Genomic DNA, 19,745 nt, shown 5'->3' with positions numbered 1-19,745 from the left:
CTTGGAAAGCTATCAGTTCAACATAGTCTTTTTACACACGTGGAAACTGAAACGCAAGTAGGCTCTACTGTCCAGAACAAGGTGATTCCATATATATACACATATATATATGCAGATATATAGATATGAAATATATATATTTAAAAACTCTTAAGGGGATATTCAGATGAATTATTATAGGCCCTAATTAAAGAAATCTTGAAGACAAAACTAAGCCATTTTAAAACAGTTGACTTTATTCAATTACCTCAATATTTTTAACCTTAAAGGAAGGAAACCTTTATGTCAATTATCTTATTTCCTCGTTGATAATGTTTTGAAACAGCACCTTTATGCCATTCTTAAAATCCATAATCTTTTAAGTTATGTTTTCCCACTATCCAGGGGAATCCCAGGAGAGTGGGGACCAGGGCCGTCCAGGGACCTTGCTCCGCACCCATTTTGATCTGAGAGAGGGCAGCGGGCAAGGACAGCGACTGCAGCGACCAGACAATGTCCTGCATTCACTGTGGCCTGGGCCAATCACAGGCTGGAGCCTCCCGGCCGCGCGGCGCCACTGGCCACGGCGCGGCCAGAGAAAAACCTGGCCTCGAGGCAGCCATCTGCGGCCATCCCCAGGCCCCGCGCGCCGCGCTCCAATTGCGCCCCACCTGGAGGAGGGGGGCGCCCGGCGGTGGGGCGCCGGGGCGGGGCGTTCCCTCGGGGCAGGGGTCGCGTACAAGGGCAGGACGCACCGCCCCCTCTGGCTTGAACACAGCGCTGTCCCTTTAAGACAAGCCTCCGCCTGGGGCCCGTCAGAGCGTCGGCGGCCCTCCCGGGGAGGGTAGAGACATCCGGGCTACCGGGCTGGCGACCGCGATGGCCCTGGCCCCTCTGGCAGCTCCCAATCCCCGTGGGACATCCGGATAGCTGTGGCTGGGGAGCTCCACCGGGGCCAGAGGGGACTTCCGGCGCCACGCGAGCCTCCAGCCCTCTGCGCCCCGCCACCGCGGGGAGCCCCCACCTTGCGAACACCCGGGCCAGGATACCGGGGTTCGCACGCGGGTCACGGACGCTCGGCCCTCGGGGCCGCGCAGCGCGTGCCCGCTCCAGCCCGCTCCACCGCCTGCGCGTGCACAGGGGCGGGGCGCTGAGGAGGCAGCCAATCAGCGCCCGCTAGCCCAGGACCGCCTCCAAAGTCCTCGCAGGGGGCGGTGTGGGAGGGAGAACTTCGTGGGGGGCGCTGCTCCCGGAGGCGGGCGGGGAAAATCGGGAGGGCCCTAGCGCCTGCGGAGCTGGGCTTTGGGCTGCTGGCACCGGCTCCTAAGCTCCTCTAAGTGAACGGGCAGGAGCGGCGGGGAGGGGTGCGGGCCGCGTGTGAGAACTCCAGGGCGAGCTGGCGGGAGGAGAGCGCGGGAGGCGCCGGGAGCAGGTGGTGGGGCGGGCGGGGGACAGGGGGGGTGTGGGGAGCTGGAGGGACGGCGTGGGGTGGGGGGCCGGTAGGCAAGTCCTCCAGATTGGAAAACCCAGACGGCCGTGCCGAGGTCACAAGCCTAAAGCCAGAATCTGTCAAGATTTGTTTATGCAGCACAGAGAAGCTGGAGAACTTGTGTACTTACTTACTGGTACAGATACATTCGAAAATATTCCTGCCCGAGTTTTTTGTTTGTTTTTAGGACAGTGGATACATCTATTTAATTTCTGGTGATATTTATTAAAAGTGAAAGTTGATCGCAAAGTGTTTCTTGGGGGGCTGGAAAAAAGGAACACAAAACATTTACAAAATCCTTTCCTGTGACCTGTGCTACCAAATTCCTGGGCACATCTGCCCGCAATCGGGCACGCGGAGTGGGGTAGTGTGGGGCGGAGGGGGCTGTGCTGGGCTGGCCGACCGGCGGTCACGGCCAAGCCCCCGACTCCAGGGTCGCCTTTTCCCCACCTGCAAAACCAGAGCATTGCCCTCGCCCACCCGTCTGGAAGCCCGCTGTGTGATTCGGTGTGTGATTCGGTGTGTGTTCGAAGAAGTGGCTAAGAGCGTCGTCCCGCCCTGCGCGTGAGGGTCCCCTGGGGAGCTTTCCCGGCCACCTTCCCGCTGCCTTCCCATTAGCCCCCTTGCGGACCAGCCCGTCCTGAGGTCCGGGCATATTTAATTTGAGTGCCACCGAAATCTCAGTATTGATGTGAACTGAACGGCACTCCACACTTTCCCTCCAAACTTCCCGCGTTTCCCGTTTTAGCAGCTGCGTTAGGTCACCAGCGCCTCACTCCATCCTCCCGCCACTAAGGCCAGGATCCTTTTTGCTTCCCTGCATCTTGTCGTCTGGCTGTCGTCCCCACCACGCTCAGACCTCTCGGGTGCAGGCCCCCAGCGTCTTCCTCCGGGATTACCCCCTTACCTGCTCGGCAGTCTCTCGACGTCAGGCTTTGCTCCTCCCCCCTCTCGACCTTTCAACCAGATTATTTTAAAGTAAATCCGATCGTGTTGCTCCCGTTTAAATCTTAGGGGGTCTCAGTTTCCCTCAGGATAAAATTCTATCTCCTTAAATTTGGTTTATAAGGTCCCCCTATTCTTGTTTTCGTTTATGTCTTGTCCCCAGCTGGATCTTTAGCACCTCCCATCCCTCCCCTGGTTCCAATGTACCTGAAATGCTTTCGTTTCTCCAGGCATGCCCAATCTTCTCTAGCTTCTGCAACACTCCCCTGCCTCCTCCTCCTTTCATCGGAGGGGGCTGTCTCCCCTTCCCTCGCCTATTTGCCCAAAGTGAGGATTAGGGGCGCCCTTGCCCCCCTACCTCTACTGTGCACCCATAGCCACACGCTGCGGCCGCCTGTCATCCTGCTTGAGAGTCAGTTCCATCCCACGCCTTCGCAGCAGGGGCTGCATCCTGCTCGCCTTTGTCCCCAGTTCCCAGGCTGGTCTTGGCGATACTGGCCAGACGCCCAATAACCCTTTTAGAATATTCAGTGATGGGCACAGGAAAGCAAAAATAACGAGTGGCCTTAGGTATCTACTAATATTAGATTCATGTTATGTTCCTGTATTTTTCAGTGTTGAATTTCTCCTCTCTTAGTTACAAGTTTCTTTATAAGAATAACATTTTTAAGAAAACATGATATAATTAATTTTACTCAAACCAATGATGTTTTTGTCACAATTACTAAAAATATCTTTTAGCAGAACTAGTGTGTGTGGTTTATGAAGTGAAATTCTGGAACAGTGCCTGGCTGTTCAATGCAAATGGGCAGAAATGTTCATGTAAAACTCAGACTCTGAAACTTTAAAACTGAGCTACAGTAATGATTGAGGGAAGGAGTGGAAGCTCAGAGTTCTGGTTCCTTGTTTATTATTAACTTTTAGGATAGCAATTAGCAGTGTTAAGACATTGCTCTGATAATGACTTTTAAAGAAATCCTAATACTCTTAATATTTTTCCTTTTTTAATGTGAGATGTCATTGTGACAAATTGAAATTCTCGTTTTCTTTGTGTTCACTCACAGCTAGCAATACTAACATATGTACATTTAGATCTGTACTATTTCTAAACACCACCCTGCTACACACTTTTCAATAAAGTTGAACACGAATTCTTTGTTGAGAGATGTAATATTTAGAGGGTAGGATAGGGGAATAAATCTTAACTAGTACAAATTGTTTCCCTTCAGCCTCACTCTGAAGGAGATCCTGCTTGGTTTTCTCATTACTGTGTAACCAGTCTGTTGGCTTTGTTATATTTTGGTAGAAGAGAGTAGGATTTAGTAAGAAATAAAATGTTTTTAAGAGAAGGAAGGGGGAAGTTTGTTTCTTTAGTAAACTAAGCAAAAAATAAACGGGATTAAATATGAATAAAAACAAGTAATATATGTAAAGTATTTAAAGCAGAAAGGATGCATAATAACTTACTCTTTCTAAAGAGAAGTATTCTCACAATATGTATCATATCCGTTTACAGGACACACCAAATGATTATTATAAACAAATTATAAAGGAGAAGTAAATGCTGGAGAAACGGCTTCTCTTGTATCTGTAGGCTTGGATCATTTTGAGTTTTGGAAACATTTTAGACATTGTGTTTGGTAAAAATCCTGTAAGTACACCTACATTTTAGCAAACTGTTTTTCAGCTTTTACACCTTTAAAAGACTTACTTCCAAACTGTATGAAGTTGTGAAGTCTAAAAATTGATTTGAGAGAGAGTGAGAGACAGAGCGATTGGTTGTCCCACTTACTCATGCAGTCCTTGGTTGATTCTTGTCCATGTTCCCCGGGGATCAAACCCGCAACCTCGGTGTATAGGGACAACACTGGCCAAGGGAGCTACACAGCCAGGATGTGAAACATTTTTTAAAACAGCTAATTTTAAGAGTATATCCACAATGAGATACATTTCAGCCTTATTTCAGCATATGAATAGGTGACCACTTGAAAGAAGTATGGTTAAGATTCGATCTAAGGTTGTCATTTGATACACTTGTTGATTTTAGCTGTGATTTCAAGTCAATTGGGCATTTCAAATAAACTGCCAGTCCAGTAGAGATATGCAGATAGTGACGACTAGCACAGAATGTAGTGGAAAGAGGGTAGGATTTGGAGTGAAAAGGCTGAGGTCAAAGTCAGCTAGTTTTATCCCTTTTGCAAGTTATATCTGAGACTTAGTTTCCACATGTACAAATCTGGCAATGATTTGCCATCTCCACCACCTGTTAGTGCTGCTGAGAGCATCAAATGAGAATGATGTGCACCACCAACCCTAAATCAGCGGACAGTTACTGGGATTGTTCTAAATGTTCTGCTTTGGACTTGGAGACATTTGGTCTTCATGGAAATCATATACATATATATGAAGGAAATAAATTACTTTTTCATAAAACCTGATTCTCGACCCGGCCAGTGGTGACTCAGTGGATTGAGCGCCAGCCTGCGAACCAAAGACTTGCTGGTTTGATTCCCAGTCAGGGCACATGCCTGGGTTGTGGGCCAGGTCCCCAGTACCCCTATGCGAGAGGCAACCACATGCTGATGTTTCTCTCCCTCTCTTTCTCTAAAAATAAATAAAATCTTAAAAAAAAAAACCCAACCTGATTCTCTAAGGGGAGTTCATGTAAACTTGCATTTGTTTATGGGTCATAGTGGATATTAGAGGCAACTAGGGCACTCTGTATAAAAAATAATCATGTCGTAAGTACAGAAGATTCTGCTACACTGTAGATTTTGTTGTGCTCAGCACATTATTTGAGAGCAAGGTGATATTTGAGTGCATGTGAGATGACAGACAAACTAATAAAAATGGATAAGAACAATGCAGATACTTAATGCACTGTATTTTGCTCAATACCTACCTACTATCAAAGGTTAAAAGAGGAAGATATTCTTCAATGCCAGTATTATTTGTTATTATTGACCCATGATAAATTCAAAGGATAAAGTAGCAACAAAAAAGCACGTCTATTATCTTTGATCCCTTCACTTAAGTTTGAAATGTTTGGCCAGCGGTTAATCATCCTCGCAGGTTTGAGAACTTATTATGTGCAGAAAGCTATTCTGGGTAGTGAAATAAATACAAATGCATTTTCTCTCAAGGAATCGAGAGAAATAGAAAGAAAAAAATTGAGTTCTGAGAAAGAAAAAAAAACAGAGCCCAAATGCATGTGTGAGGGAGACTACATTTATTGCGAGGGAAGGAGAGCTGGGTAGGCAGCGCCCAGCCGCTTCTCTGTGCGGCCTTCTAACACACCCCGCCAGCAAGCAGGGAAGGTAACACCTGCCTGCGTAGGTCACCCTCACCCTCTGCCATTCAACCATTAGAGATTCATTCTTTTGAATCCTAAAGATTTTACTAATTTCCTAAAGTTGCTCCTTAAAATATAAATCTCCCGGGGAGAGGTGTAGATGATGGCACTTTAAGTTAACAAACACCTAAATAATCTTTCCCTGCTCAGTGGAGATTGTTCTTATCCTACTGAGACCAAGAAAGGGAAGAGGATGGATACCTGACAAAAGAGAATGTGAACAGCACAGGGAGAAAGAGACAAAGGATCAACGGCCCAGTGAGGTGGGACCCCAAAATACTTTGACAGTTTTGCCTGGGAACAGTCTGTCCAGCTTCATTTCTGTGCCGGTGAGGTGTTGTGCCACGGGATTCCAGCCTCTGCTCTCAGACTCCCAGGGTCTGTCTGTCTGGCCTTACCCATTTTCCTTCCTGCCATGGAATCCAGCTGAATTCAGACTAGGTTGCCACACATGGTCTGTTTAGGTTGGTTTCCCATGTTTACTAGGGTGATAAACACGGCACTGGAAGGAAAGGCAGTCTGAATTCAGGAGACTTGAGTTCTTTGTGACTTAGAGCCATTCAGACTGTCTATAGACTTTGATTTCCACCTTCGGAAAAAGAGAGAATGGATTACATCCCTGTACTGCTCTGGGTTGCTCCCTTTCCCTGCTAACTTTTCTCCCAACTCTTTCCGCTGTAATTAAGCCTCTACCGCAGGTGTTGAAAAACAGGGCAGCTCCCAAAAGGTGGAAATAACACAAATGTCCACGGATGAGTGGCCAAACAACAGGTGATATATACATACAGCAGAATATAATTCCGCCTTAAGAAACAGGAACGTGTGACATTTACAACAGGGATGAAACTTGAAGACATTATGCTAAGTGAAATAAGCCAGATGCAAAAGAACAAATATTGTATGATTCCGCTTATGTGAGTTACCCAGCATAGTCCAATTCACAGAGGCAGAAAGTGGAACAGATTTTACCAGGGCCTGGGGCTGGGGGAGAGGGTGTGGGGAGTTATTTTGAATGGGTGCAGAGTTTCAGTTTGGGACGATGGAGATTCTGGAGATGAATGGCGCTGATGGTTCCACGGCACTGTGAATATAATTAAGGTCACTGAATTGTACACTTTATAATTTTTTCCGTTCTACTTTTACTGTATTTTTTCCACTGTGAAATGTACACTTTAAAATGCTTAAAATGATGTATTTTATATTTTGTATACTTTACCACAAAAATATTTTAAACAAACAAGCCAACCTGGAAGCCCACGGTGGGAACCCTGGCTGAAGACCTATTTCGTGTGATGTGCCTAGTGCCCTGCCCCTGACTTTTCTGTGCACTTGTTTGAGTTTTGATGGATCCTCAGTCTCTCCCTGCATGACCGGACCCCCTCCGTAGGCTTCCCCAAGGAACACTCCTCATTTTGCCTCAACACACACACTGTTGGACCTGGGCTAGAATCTGCATTCCCCCAGCTCTTGTCAAGCAAAACTCGCTCTCTCTCTGCCCCTTTGCCCGCACTCTGGAGCTGTTATTCCACCCCTAGGTTGTGCCCTGTGTTCAGTGCGGACATTGCCTGGAACGGCCCAGTTCTATGAAGTATGTCCACATGTAGCCTGCACCCACAGCCTCCATCCTGCCCCGTGACTTCTCTGTTACTACATCCGCACTTCAATCCCAGGGACACCCCATTCTCTCAGCCCCTTCCCCAGCACCCACTCTGTCCCTCAGGGTGTCATGCAGTTGTGTGAACTGGTAGCACTACACATCAGCTAATTGTCTGCAACCCCAACTGGGCCCAAAGGGAAGCTGAGCAGTCCTTTTCTGCAAGTCCGTTGGTGACTTCCTCTTATACTCTTCAGAAAGGGAATCTCTTTAAGCCCCGTTCCGTATCACTTGAGGCCTCTCTATTGCCTCTATATCAGTTTTAGGCCTCTATTTATGTAATAAGTAGAGCGCAGTCGTGTCATGTTCCAGCATGGTTCTGTGGGAACAACCCTCATCTCTAATTGCCCTTCCTGCACTGCCCCCAGAAGTCTGTGTTCCCTCTGCTCCAAGTTTCTGCACCAGCAGATCTCACTGCCCAGCATCTGCTTCTTTCTGCTTTGTCTGCCAAACTGCTATTGGTCCTTCAGGTCTCTGGTGGGACCTCAGCTCTGAGAAAGCATTCGCTAGCATTACCCCAGGCTGCAGGAGGAGCCTGTGCACCCCCACAGCACCCTCTGCTTATTCCTACTATCGTAACTATACTACAGTTTCCCCAGTGTGAGACTCAGGAGGGCAGGGATGATGGCTTATTCATTATGGCATCCTCAGAATCTGATACGGGGCCTGCAACAATAAAATTGGCTTAATAAGTCACTGAGTATACTTTTTAAAACATTGTTACAGGTTTGGACATTGAACTGCGAGTGACTTCCGGGCGTCTTTAGGAGTCGACAACATGACAGAAGACATCAAGACCAAAATGAAAAACTACAGCACTGCCCCTTTGGATAGTCGCTTCCCCACCCACAGCCAGACCAGGAACTGCCGCAGAACTACCTGGATGTCCACCTCCGTGAGAAGGCAATGACCGCTAAGCGGGGGATGTCTCCATGCTGGAAAGGTGCCGGCATGTGTACAAGTCCCTTTGCCCCATGTCCTGGGCGTCGGCCTGGGATGACCGCCGGGCAGAAGGCACCTTTCCTGGGAAGATGTGAACTGGCTGCTCCCCACCTGTCCTCTGTCTTCCATCCTTCCTCCAGGGAGGTGAAGGGGGACCTGGGTACGTCCCTCCCTAAGATCTTGAATCATGGCTTAATTAATAATAAATACTTGTTGGAGAAGTATAAAAAAATTGTTACAGGTTTGGTCTAATAGATGAGAATTTGGCTTACAATTTTACTTCTGTGATTTGTTATATTCTTATAGGTCCCTTTTACTTAATCTAGTTTTTAAACCAATGACTAGTTAATTTTAATACTTGTATATCAATTAGAATTAGGTTTGGCTGCACATAACAGAAAATCCTCAAGTAACATTAGCATTAACCAAGTAGAGGTTTTATCCTTATTCTGTACAAGTTCAAGTATAGACAGCGTTGGGCTGATAGGTGTCTTACTCCCAATCTGCGGAGATCAATTTTCTTCAGCTTCACTTCCCCTCTCCCCAGGTTGTGCCACTGCCTTTGTGGTCTGAGAAGGAGGATAGACTTGAACTCCAGGCAGCAGCGTGAAAGGAAGGAATAAAGAAAGGGTGAAGGGCACCTACCTACTGTCTTTCTAGCTACTGTCTTCCTCAACAGCTCACATCCAACATACTGCTTGGCTTACACACTGTTGAGCCAACTCAATCATACTTAGCTGCAAGGGAGGCTGAGATACAGTATTTATTTTAGCAGCCATGTGCCCAGCTAAACATTCTACTGGTAAGGAAGAAGAGAAGTGAACTTGGGGAGACAAAAAGAAGGGCAGGCCGTACCTGAGTTTAAAGGATTTATAAATGCAGTTGTCTGCCCTTGTCCACGTGGGGATATGATCCAAGGCCCCCAGTGGGTGACTGAAATCTCACGCGGCACTGAACCCTATATAAAATGCTTTTTCTTAAACATCCATACCTATGATGAAGTTTAATTCATAAATTAGGCACAGGAAGAGATTAATAACAATGAATAATAAAATAATTATAACAACGCTCTCCAGCAATTTTAATACATCTTAGTCCAACTTATCCCTGAGCCGCGCACCACCCCTCACCTGCGGGAAATGGCTTGCTGTTGCCCGCCCTCCAGACTCAGGGTTTTCTGGCACAGCACACGCGGTCAAACAGGACGTGTTTCTGTTTGCCTCCCACCCACAAATGTAACACCTTTTCCATCTTAACGAAACACTTACCATGTGCTGTGGCCCTAAGTTTTGCAGTTTGAGGTGAGCCAGCAAAACTAGCATGAATTTATTTTTTTCTTCTTCACAATTTCACAGAAGATTCATTCTTACCATAGATCTTAGCAATATCAGCATACGATTTTTTTCTTTCCTTATTAAGTTGAGAACTTTCACCTTTTCACTTAAAGAAAGCACTTAGGACTTCTCTTTGGCATATCCGAGTTGCCAGTATCACCACTCTTGCACTTTGGGGCCGTTAGAAAGTAAGATAAGGTGACTTGACGACAAGCACTGTGATGCCTGGCGGTCGATCTCATCACCCAGACGGCTACTAAGTGACTCCCGGGCGGGGAGCGTCTACAGTGTGAAGACACTGGACAAAGGGCTGACTCCCATCCCGGATGGAAAGGAGTGGGACTGTGCAAGATTTCATCACACTACTCAGAATGACTTGCAATTGAAAAGTTATCAATTGTTTATTTCTGGAATTTTCCATTTAATATTTCAGACTGTGGTTGATCACAGGTAACTGAAACCATGAAAAGCAAAATAAGGGAGGACTACTTATTCTGATGAACCTAGATTTCAAATGTGTTCTTCCCATCTCTTAATCTCGTTTGTCGAATGAGCATGACATTTAGACCCAGGAGTTTTATACCAAGCAAGTCTCTAAATTTCCAGGTTTTTTCCTGTGTGATCAGGTAAGAAATGGAAAGGGAAAAAAAGACAAAACCCAAGTGCTATCACCTTGTCCTTAGGATGAGGCCCAGAGTTGGGGCGAGGGGAGTGGAGGTGAGGGTGCAAGCAGAGAGAAGGGCTCAACAGTAACAGAGGGAGGAGTTCACACCTCAGCTCGTCTAGCCTGGCCCCTGAATCTCGCTGCCTGGATTTGCTCTGCCCTGGTTTTCCTTCGGCCCCTCGGGGGAGTGTTCGCATTTCCTTTCATCAAGCACCTGCAGTTCCACCCCAGGAAGCTGGAGGTCTCTATTCTACCACGGGCCACTGTGGACGCAGGTTAGCACTGGGTGTCACTTGACACCCTTCTCCAACCTTCCAAGGGGAGGTAATCGTCAAAGGCCACACAACAATCTCTGCAAGGGGCGGAGTGCAGATGCTGCCTGCTGGAGACCCCAGTCTGCCCTTCGTAAACCTGCTCTGGTTTATCAAACCAGCCTTGTCATCTCAGCCACTAGCCCAAATGTCAAGCCCTTCACTCGCCTGTTCTCTTTTACTCTCCTTCCTGTGTTCCTCTGTGCTTCTTCCTTCCCATTCCTATCTTTTTACCTTCCATTATTTTTCCTCCTTCACAGTCCCTTCTAGGGTCCTCAGAAACCCGGGTTCTTCCCAGGCTTTGTCCTGTTTTTATTCTTCACTGTAAATCAGCTTCCCCGAATCTCTAACCTCACCACAGGGCCAGCCTTCCATATGCCTTCCTCCGCTGAGGATGCTCTGCTCGCGGCTCAGCATCCCTCACTGCTGCCTCCCAATAGGCTCCTTCCTGCCACGTACAAGAGCTCCCTTACTTTGGGAAAAAACACCCTTGTCTTTGCTGCTCTAGCCCCTTCCTTTCTTTCATCACCACATGAGGACCACACAGCATCCACTGCTTCACCAGGGCTCTTGGTTAATTCCTCGTTGTTGTGGTGCACCCACCGCCACGTTTTTGAAATTAACGTGTTGATGTCATCAATGACCTCCAAATTACTCCTTGGTGTAACACGACACCACTGCCATTGCCCTTTCATCAAAGTTTTCTCTTGCTTGTGTCATACTGCATAAATGGTTCTTTGCTTATCTTTTGTGAAGAGTCTAATCAGTAATAAAATAACAATGTAAATTGCTAATGTTCAGTGAGCACTTATTTTGTGTCACGCAGGATGTAAGGTGCTTTGTATGGATCATTTCACCAAACCTTTGTCTTAACTCTATGAGGCTGATGAAATTATTACCCCCACTTCACAGAAAGGAAAGCAAGGCTGTGGGCTTACAAGGGTAAATGATGTGCTCAAGAGGACAGAGCCAATAAGAACAAGAAAGCTACACTTACGCAATTCCAAAGCAATGCTTGTGGCCAATCCAGTGTAGTACATTTACTCTAGCTGTTGTTCCTCTTGTCTTGATTTCACCTTCAATGAGACTGTCCTAGGATTGTCTCCAGCCATTTACTTTCACAAGCAACTATTGACTTCTAGGGGGTGAACTTCTTCCTTCCTTCTTTCCTTCCTTCCTTCTTTCCTTCCTTCCTTCCTTCCTTCCTTCCTTCCTTCCTTCCTTCCTTCCTTCCTTCCCTCCCTCCCTCCCTCCCTTCCCTCCCCTCCCTCCCTCCCTCCCTCCTTTCTTTCTTTCTTTCCTGTTTATTACAGAACATTTTAAACACATGTAATGATAGAGAGAATTGTGTAATGTCTCCCATCCCCAGGTACCAACACCCACACCCTCAACCCATCCCTTTATAGCCTCTCCAGCTTTGTCTGCACCATTCCCCACGCTCTTTCCCCATTGGATTATTTTGAAGCACATCTCAAAAATCATATCAGTTCATCTCTAAATACTGCAATATATATTTTAAAAACTATAAGGTCTCTCTTTATGAATGCCTTAACCACAAAATATCACTATGTCTAAAAGTAGAAAAGAATCCCTTTATATCAGCAAATACCCAATTAAATCAAATTTTCTCCATTGTCTCATAAATTTCTTAAAGAGTTGGTTCGTTCAGATCAGGATCCTGAAAGGGTCCACAAATCACACTTGATCGATGTGGCTCTTTAAAAATATTTAGATTCCTTTTCCCTCTCTTTTTTTACCCCTTGCAGTCTACGTGTAGGAAGCACCAGCTAACTTTGTCCTGTGGGACATCCCGCGTTCTAGGTTTTGCTGGTCACGTCCCATGTGCTGTTGTTTGCCACGTCTGTTCCTCCACCCACACAAGTTTCCAGTAAACTGCAGTTTCCAGCAGTCAGAGCTAGTGATTCAAGTTCTTTTTTTTTTTTTTTTTTTGGCAAGAAGATTTCAGAGGTTAAATGACAAACTTCCATCAGGAATCTCCTTTATTTAGGTGGCTTCTAAGTCTATGTTCAGCTTCACTCCTTTCTATTCAGCTAACTGATCACTCCACTGAGATATGCTGCCCTCATCCCCAAATCAACACGCCCCCAAAACAAATTGATTTCCTCTGCACAAGCTTCCCCTCTTGACACCTGCTCTGTTTCTGCAGTTTCTATTGTCCTTTTAATCACTTGGGCCATGTTCCATGTCCCTGAGCTCCCGTGTTTGGTCACAAAGACCTGCCAGTTGTTTCTCTAGAGTATCAGCATCCTCTCCATTTGATGCTCACGCCCACTTCCCTCTACAGGCTTTAACGTATTACAATACCCTTCCCCACCTGGCCTCCCTCCCCCCCAGCTTCACTCCACAAACTGCCATTGGATTAACCATTTATGCATTGTGTGCTCCTTGCTGCGTATTTCCTACTCACAAACCATCAATGATTACCCGTTACCTACAGAATAAAGTCTAAAGTACTGAGAGTTCTCCAACACAGTCTGGTCCCAATCTACATTCCCAGCCTACCCCACACAGTTCACTTTGCTGAGGAATAGATGTTTTCCCACCGGTGTGGAGACAAAGAAAATGTTTAGAGCAATGTTGAATATTGGAGATTCAAATGAACAATTATCTTAGCACTGGAATACGCGAAACTTCTCTCTGAGAGACATCCTGGATTTGTCTCACGGGACACCTAGGGGAAGGGAAGTTGCCTGTCACCCTGGCAAAACGTTGCCTGCTGGCTTTCTCAACTTTCCTATTAGGATATTTACACTACTACCTGTTTGTCTGGTCCTGAAACATGTGACCAGCGATGGACCAGTAACAGCCACCTTGGCTTTGCTCTCATGTCACCTGCTCTCTGGCTCTCATTAGAAGCCAAACACACAAACACCCAACAACACAAAGAACTTTCAGTTGAGAGAGGGACATTTCAGAAAATTTCCCTAGGAGACACGATATTTGTCCACTCTTCCAAGAACTTTTCAATGTAGGCCAGTGAATAGCTACGTCCTAGGTGACCTCCAACCAAGAAGCCCTTGAACGTTACCCTGGCTGACACTGACCCTCCTAGGCCACAGCTCGCCTGCTCCTGGGGGATACTTCCTTCACAACCCTGACAGAAAAAACTGGCCCTCTGAGAGCCGGTGTGCCATACTTCATTCCATAGGAAGAGCTACGCATTTATAGTGTTCCTTTCACCCTGGCCATCACGAGGCTGAGCTACAATTTCAAAACTTGGTCCCTGGTTAATCCTTTTCATTAGCAACTTTATATTTGCCCCTAGATTCTGATTTCAGTTTCTGTTTCTACTTTAATAAATTTGTGTTGTTATTCACCTCCGATTACTCATTTTGAAATGAGCCAGTGTGTACTTGAAATAAATAAAATGCTACCATGTTCTTCCACCCCGGCAACGTCTCGTGATTTACCGCAGCTGCCTCCCCATTTGCCAATTCTGTGCATTCTCGCTGGAAGGCTGTCCCGCCCTACTCTCCCACTGGTCCCCTCCCCAGAGCCCAGCCACCCCGTGCGGTTCAGTCTGAAGGCGTCTCCTCCTCCAGGGACGGCATTGGCTGCCCCAGCGCAGAGCGGACCTTCCTCGCTTGGGAGGCCTTTTGTGTAGTGCACACACCGCTCGTTACACCGCTTCCCACACACTGCCATTTACTGTCGGTTTTGTACACATCTTTTAAACATTAAAAATAATGTGTATACATAGTAGAACATTTAAATGTACAAGAAAGGTTGCACACGTGACAGGTATTCTTTCATCCCTGCCTGACTGCTTCAGAGGCAACCACCGCTGCTTTGGGTAGCATTCCAGACATGCCTCTGCGTTCACAAACACATGGGGATGCTTGTGCGTAAGTACACACAAACATGCATTCGTGTATACGCACGTGTGTGCTTATAAATCCTTCCATCCTTTTTTCCCCGCAGCTCTGAGCATACCAGGTACGCTCATCTGCACCTACACTTTTTTTCATGTAACTGTACAGCTTGGTGATTATAGCAATTAGTGCATAAATATCTATCTCATTCCGTGTAGCTTCTATCATAAAGATAAACCACACTTTATTTAATTAGTTATGCCATCATGGTCTATATCTGTCTGATTAAATGTACTCTTTCTGAAAGCAGTGGAGGGAATATGTCTACATTTAGTATATTCCTCCACAATTTCAGAGTAGAGCACCTACCACATAGGAAAAGCTTAGTAATTACTGATTACTAAGTAATTGTTATTACTAAGTCAATGTTATCAATCAGTAAATAATCAAGTAGTAAGTAATTCTATTATATAAAAATATTTTAGGAGTAAAGAAAGTCTTTATTTCAGAAAGTCTTCTAGCATCACCCAGTCAGGCATGTCTGTCTTTCCCTGAAATTTTCCGTGTTCTAACACACCTGTGGTATTGTCTACAGCGTGTTTTAGAAAGGCTTGACCTTGAGGCATACTAAGCTTCAGCTCCAGAAGAGAAGGGCAGAGGGGACTGAGGTCTCATATCTAGAGACAAGAGCAGGCACCCTGCAGGACCAGGAGAACAAGCCCTAGGGGAGAGCACAGCAGTGTTGAGGAAGCCAGCCTCGATTCTGCTACAGGAGGCGAGGCCTTCACTGTGGGTTGGTCAAAGGGACGAGGGGAGCCGGCAAGAGCTGGTCTCGGGGAAGGAGGAGTTAGAAAGCGGCAGGACCTTTGTTGTATGGATCCTATTCTTTAAAAGGATTATACTACAGCCCTGGCCGGGTACACCAAAAGGCTGTGGGTTTGATTTCAGGTCAGGGCATATGCCTGGGTTGCGGGTTCCATCCCTGGTTGGGGTGCATGCAGGAGGCAAGTGATCGATGGGAGAAACATCGATGTTTCTCTTTGTCTCTCTTGTTAAAAGAAAAAGAAAAACTAAAATAAACAAACAAATAAATAAATGGACTATGCTACACCCATATTCATAGCAATATTATTCATAATAGCTACAAGGTAGAAACAGTACAAGTTTCCATCAACAGGTGAATATATTATATATATATGAATATTACATACAATGGAATATAAGGTATTCATATACATTAGAATGTTATATCAATATATTATGGAATTGAAGGTGTGTGTGTACATAATGGAATATTATGCACCCTTACAAAAGGAGGAAATTCTGGCATGTCACATCACGGGTGAGCGTTGTGCTAGCGAAGTAAACCAGACAACGAACAAATATTGTATAATTCCACGTAGGAACCTCGAGTAGGCAAATAGAGGCAGAAAGTAGAATAGAGGTTACCAGGTAGAGGGGAGAACAGAAAGTATTTACTAAATCGATAAAGAGTTTCTGTTTGGGACGATGAAAACATTCTGGAGGTGGATAGCGGCGAGGTTGCGCAACATTGCGAATGCGCTTACTGCCAGGGACTCCTACACTTAAGAACGCTTGAAAGGGTGTATTTTATGTGAGACTCAAAATCACATAAAAAGGCATTTTCTCATCCACAAAGGCAGGAGGCAAGGACACACACTATACAATGCGCTGCTGTGGCCCCAACGTCAGGCATTCTTGTCGCCCTGCCTCCACCGACCTGCACTGCCCAAGCTCACGTGCGCTCTCTTGCGTCCGGTCTGGTGATGTCACGTCTTCTTTCCCGAGAGGGGTAAGGAATGAATAGACTGCAGGTAACTTGTGAAATCATACTTAAACGACTTCAGACCCAGGTGACTTAGGAGTGAGTGACTCAGAGCAAGGGTCCCCCACAATAGCCCTGTAAGGGTGGGCACACGAAGGAGGGCGGTGGGGCGCGGCTCTGTATCTTCTCAGTTTTTGCCTTTGTGAGCCCAGGAAGCTCTGCTCTGTGAACTGAAGTTAGCAGCAGCGTTACCTGCTGGAGAAGCTCCAGGGAGCTCAGGTGATGGGTTAATATGAATTCTTGCTGGCTGTCTAAATGAAAAGCCCTAGCATAGCAGCTTGATCATATTATAAACACATTATAAATGCATTAAAAAGTATAAATATATTACTTGAGTGGAAGTTAACTATGCTAAAACACAAATTAAGATAAAATTAAGGGCCTGGCCAGGTAGCTCAGTTGTCTAGAGCATCATCCTGATACGCCAAGGCTGTGGGTTCAATCCCAGGTCGTGAGTGCAGTCCCCAATCCGGGCACACACAAGAAGCAGCCAGTGAATGCACAAACAAATGAAGTAACACATCGATGTCTCGCTCTCTCTCTCTCTCTCTCTCCCTCTCTCCTTCCCTCCCTTCCTCCCTCTCTAAAAAATCAATTAAAAAAGGGATAAAGTTAGGAATGGTTCTACTTTCAGATTCAAGTACACAATATCTTTTAAAAATTAGTTTTGCCTTTCTGTACCCAGTCATCCGAGCATATTAAATGAAATGCTCGTTCCGTGAGCATTTGTCACGTGTCAGGCGCTGTGCTGGGTGCCGGCACTGAGCTCTCCTGTCTCTCACCTGAGTGCTGGCCTGAATCTGTGGGTCCCTGTGACTGCATATTTCAAAGTGGTGGATCAAGTCAGTGGAGAGTCATCAGTTTTCCAACCAGGAGAAAGGGATTAATTGTAATTGGTTGCGTAATTCTCAAGTCAATCTTTCCCAGAGCTGCAGCCTCAGGCAAGGTCTTGTGAAAGTCAAGGTGCAGGGTTGTCTTTCCGATATGACTTTTCCCCCTTTAATGTGGAGAAAGGCAAACAAAGGAGCTGAGTTCACACTGGGTCATGAGAATGGCTAGTGGCCTTTTGGCCATCATTAGGTGTCTGTTTGGGGACAAGCACTGCACAGGATTAGAAGAGTTAGCATTTGAATCCCATCTCTGTCATTCTGGCGGTGCAGTCTCTGAACCCTCAGAGCCCTCCCTGTAACCGTGGGCTGTGCGTCTGTGACCTACAAAAAGCACATCTAGTGTTCTATCTACTGTGAATCCTATGACCTAGGAGGAAGAGGACGGGAGTGTCATGTGCTAGCCATAGTTATTGGCAAATATCTAAACCACAGTTAAATGTAGGAGGATCATGAGGCCTGATCCATGAGTTACGGAGTTAGGCAACCTTAAATTATGACCTGTTCTCATTTTACATATCAAAGTACAACTCTGAGTTTGACAGATTAGCCTAGAATTGTCCACGAACTCGCAATGACAATATTATGTCCCACTGACACTACTGAGATCACCAGAACCAAAACTGCACCCAAGGCCTTGGCCTGGTTAACACTGGAATTCAGTCAAATGAGCCGACCAGCCACCAAGGGATTTAATGGCGTAGAAGGAAGAAGTGACGTGCTTAGCGATTTCTTTGTTTTTGCTAACATGTTTATTTCCAAAGAAAGAGATCTGAGATGGCCAGAATTCTCTATACATCACATTATAGTCACATACAACTCATATATTTCATTTAAACAAAGGACCCATGACTTTGGCTACTTTATGGCTCCAGGTAACAATACAAGCTGATCTTGCCTGGTCCCCTGGGACCCAGCTCCGGCTATGTGGCCAATGATACTTCTGGGTGTCCACAGAAGACAAGGACTCCCCTGGGTGAGTCCAGCAATTCACCATTGCTACTCCTTTTCCCTAAGGGTGAATATCACTTAAGAAAGTTGTATAACAACTTGGTGCCGCCACAATATCAGCTCAGGACTCGAGGCATCTCAGGGTTCAGAGAGACTCAGTGAGAGTCCTTTCTTTTTGCAGCTTAGTTCTTCCCCATGGAACTACTGCAAAACTTAAACACTTTCCTCTAGTCTCTCGACCACCACTAACATGTCAATCTCAGTAGATGGTTAACCCCAGAATTAATATGAAAAATAGAAGCTATTATAAATGAGTTTGCTTAACTTTCTGTCATCTCTCTCTGGCCCAATGTATAAACTTATTGGAATTTTCACCATTCTTTCTTTGGTTTCAGAAAAAGAGATATCACTTCTTTCATCAATCCTGAGCTTGTTTACATCTCCTTTCCCACAAACCTGACTCTTCTAAGGAGTTATTCTCTCTCCTGGCTCCTTCTCTTACTCTAAAGTAATGCTTATCACTCTGATACTTACAAAAACAAAAAATACCCACCCCCCAGCAAAAAAAAAAAAAAGCAAAACTACTACCGTCTCTTTAATAAGAGTTCTTCTCTAGATACTACTCATCTCTCTTGTGTTGGCTGGGCGACTCAGTTGGTTGAAGCATCATCCTGTGTACAAAAAAGTTGCGGGTTCGAACCCAGATAGGGGCACATGAAGGAGGTGGCTGATTGATGTTTCTCTTTCTCACATTGATGTTTCTTCCTTCCTTCCTTTCTTTCTTCCTTCCTTCCTTTCTTCCTTCCTTTCTTCCTTTCCTTTCTTTCCTCTCTTTTCTTTCTTTCCGTCTTTCTTTCTCTTTCTTTTTTGTAAAGAAGGAAGTGGAAAAGCTTTTATTTAGCTAATTTCCAATGAATGCTCAAAAAAGAAGATTAAAACATGCTGGCAAAGTTTCAAGTGTTTGCAGACTTACAGCAATAGTAAACTGAAGCAAGCTTATGACTTCATGGTGTTTCCTGCTAACAATTATAGAGCATTTGAATGTTAGGGAGCAAGAGGCATCTCTGGCTTTTAAGGCATGACTAGAGTAGCAAGATGGTTAACAACCAGACACACTTGGATTTATCCTGGACTCTGCATACTACCTATGTCACCTTGAACTTCCCAACCTCTAGTAATAGCCCTGAAACTATTGTTTATCAAGCACCAACTATGTACACGAGTTATCTCATTTAATTTTCATGCTCTCTTTATGAAGAATACATTGTCATCACATTTCACATTTGCAAACTGAGTTCAGAGAAGTTAAGTAACTCATCTAAATGTACACTTCTGCCAAGTAGAAGCTGGGATTCTAACCTGGTTTGTAAGATTCTAAAACCCAAGGGGCTGCTCCTGATCATTCTCTGACATTTTTCTCCTATAAAATGAAAAAAAAATGGTGCCTAGATTCTTCACACTCCTTCTTAAAATAAAATCTTTCTTATAAAGAGTTCCTGAAGAACCCTTTAGAGAACATAATTAAACCACTAGGTTGAATCCAGAAATAGTGGCTCAT

General features: G+C 45.5%; 1 pseudogene; it reads left to right on the top strand.

Moving 5' to 3' along the window:
• Positions 1–1,793: 1,793 nt before the first annotated feature.
• LOC112315766 (cytochrome c oxidase subunit 6B1-like) lies at positions 1,794–8,546 on the top strand (annotated as a pseudogene).
• Positions 8,547–19,745: the final 11,199 nt, after the last annotated feature.

The sequence above is a fragment of the Desmodus rotundus genome, chromosome 8 (genome assembly GCF_022682495.2).
Source record: "Desmodus rotundus isolate HL8 chromosome 8, HLdesRot8A.1, whole genome shotgun sequence".
Lineage (NCBI taxonomy): Eukaryota > Metazoa > Chordata > Mammalia > Chiroptera > Phyllostomidae > Desmodus > Desmodus rotundus.
The sequence above is the reverse complement of the archived record's forward strand: the minus strand, read 5'-3'. Positions and strand labels throughout refer to the sequence as shown.